We start from the raw sequence: 2560 nt of genomic DNA, 5'->3' as shown, positions 1-2560 counted from the left end.
TTTGAAGGGAGTTCCGGGGGTGGAAGGGTGGTGAGGGGGGCACGGGGAAAACGGCGCTGGAGCAAATCACTGATAGCAGTTCCTACGTTCCAGTAGAAAACAGAAAAGGAATGCGGAGAGGAAGCGATGAAATAAAATGGGTAACAAAAATTTTCAACGCAACTTCGCTGTTTGTTTGTTTTTCTTCTTTTTGCCGTCTGGAATTGTTTCCTGGTAGTGGGACTGGTGTTGCGAAGACGTTGTTTCTTTCTTGTTTTCGCTCTGCCGGCGTGGATAATTCGTTGAGATTCTTTCTTGTTCGGCACATCTTCCTGTGCCGGTCGGCACTTCCTCTCGTTGTTTTGCCCTGCTCCACTCGTCGTATCTTCTTTTTTTTCCCTTCCCCTTGTCGCCGTGCGTGGGTCTTTGTACGACTGCAGTGCCCTCTTCACCGGGGCGCAGTTCCGCTAGTTTCTCTGGGAGGTGTACTTGGGGCACCGCTTCCTTACCGCACACATTCGCACTCACTCCCACTTCTTCCTTATGTGCCTTCTTTTCCCGTGGTGTGCGCTGACATCAGGTTTTCCGCCACACAAGTGTACATCTTTTTTGACGTCTTATTTAATTGAGAGGTACATTGTTTTTTTTTTCGTTCTTTGTTCTTGTTGGTTTTGTCGCCTTCACCTTCTCTGCTGCTCCCTCGTCGTAGAAGCTGGCGGAGGGAAGGTGCGACCAAAAGCCGAGACAAACTAATTGCGTGTCTTTCTTGTTTAACGCGCCCCTGTTTTTTTTTTTTTTTTGGTGTTGCCGATTACTTCGTGCGCTCTTAAAGGCCCCGCGATGGAATGAGTGGCTGCGTGCAATTTTTGAACTTCTGCTTCCCCACGCAGTATCCCTCTAATACTCCTACTAACACTCCTCCCGCGGGGTTTTTTTTTTGGCGGCTGCGGAACACTAAAGCCGGCCACTTCGTAAGTTCCCAACGAGTCCGGTCATCATCACACGTATACTGTGAAGTAGTTTCATGGTTGCTGTGTTGGTCTGGGGGATACCATTTTGTATAGCGGAGGGCTGCAAGAGGGGGCCACAGTTTTCTTCGTTGTGCCCGACGTAATGGTTTGGATGGATGGCGGCAAGGCTTCATCAAGGGGCATACTTGATTGTGTTTTTTCTTATCTAGTTGAGACTGGTGGTTTGTTTTTTTTTTTTGCGCGGGTTCGCTGGCTTACGTCTGTGTCATTGGTGTGCTTGAGTTCTGCCAGTTTCTGTCGAGTCTGTCCTTTCGTGTGAATGTGCGCTCCGCGTGATGTTGGCTGAAGTCCACAGCGAACGGTGAAGCGGCAAGTCGGACCGGCCACAAGCGGCGCGAATAATTAGGAGCGGAGGGGAGGCTGTTTCTGTGTCCGCGTGTGTGGAGGGATGGTGAACTTGTTTCTTGCCTGCATTCACAACATAGTGAGCGCTTTGTTTGCCATTCATTTGTCAGCCTGTGGACATAGGAGCAAGTAGGCACCGAATCCTTCTCTCTCTCTCTCTTGCCCTCCGGACACAGACGTTTCGATTTTACCTTGTTTTGCCTTCTCCCTTGACGGGGCGGGTGTGTGTGTGTGTGTGGAAGCTCTCTGTAGACTAACCGTTAGCCGTGCTCTCTTTTCTTCTGTTCCTCCCTTCTATCAATCTCCTCTCTTTTTTTTAACTTGCTTTTTACTCTGTCCTTGATTCGGAAGCTCCTCTTGCTTCTTTGGTTTACTTGGGGGGGCTGCGGCGAAGTGCGGCAGCGGAGTAATTATGAGGTAGATGTCGATGATGGGCCCAGTTGCGTCGTTTTGAGTTATTCCTGCAGGTGTCTCCGTAATCCTGAATGCGGAGAGAGAGAGAGAGGGAAAGAGAGAAGGAGCAGAATACTCCGTTTTGATTGATTGATTTATGCATCTCCGTGTCAGGTTGGATGAGTGGATGGAGGGAGGTGTGACTGTGAAGCTGCACTTCTTCTGAGTCTTTTTTTTATTTCCCTACCCATTCAATTTTTACTTGTTTACTTACTTGTTTTCCACATTGTGCGAACGAGCAGCAGCGAAGAAATGTCACGGGTTGGTTGGGTTTGATGTGCTTCATGTTGATCTTGCATGTTTGGTTCTTTGGTTGCGGTACTTCCGACTTCTTTCCACGCGTGTGGCACACTTGTTTTTTGACGGACGGCCTGCCTCGTTGAGAAGCGCACTGGGGCGTGCGTGCACGCGTCTGCCTTTTGCTGTGGGGTGTGGGGGGCATGCCACGCCCGCCGTACCAGGGCACACTGCGGAACGCCTTGGCGGTGCCCCTCTGCTTCGTTTCTCTTACCGCGTGAAGTAGGGTGGCGAAGCGGAGCTGAAACCAAACAAGAGAAGGTGAAGAAAACAAAAACGGAAAAAAAAGAGGAAGAAAAAGAAAAAACTCACACGCACACGAAAAACAGCATCAACAACAAGGGCCACGCGAACAGTGGGAGAGAAATAGTTTGGTAGGTGCCCGCGTGGAACATATATATATATATATATATATATATATATATACACGCTTGTCGCCACAGAAGGTAGGTGGC

The 2560-nt window shown here is 49.4% G+C and overlaps 4 annotated features.

Annotated features, from left to right (window-relative positions):
• Nucleotides 1–1576: 1576 nt before the first annotated feature.
• Nucleotides 1577–1593: a microsatellite.
• Nucleotides 1594–1845: 252 nt separating this feature from the next.
• Nucleotides 1846–1880: a microsatellite.
• A 489-nt stretch (nucleotides 1881–2369) lies between these two features.
• Nucleotides 2370–2411: a microsatellite.
• Nucleotides 2412–2498: 87 nt separating this feature from the next.
• Nucleotides 2499–2531: a microsatellite.
• Between the last annotated feature and the right edge of the window lie 29 nt (nucleotides 2532–2560).

The sequence above is a fragment of the Trypanosoma conorhini genome (assembly GCF_003719485.1).
Source record: "Trypanosoma conorhini strain 025E chromosome Unknown Tco_14.4_contig_00672, whole genome shotgun sequence".
Lineage (NCBI taxonomy): Eukaryota > Euglenozoa > Kinetoplastea > Trypanosomatida > Trypanosomatidae > Trypanosoma > Trypanosoma conorhini.
This window is presented reverse-complemented; position numbering and strand designations above follow the sequence as displayed.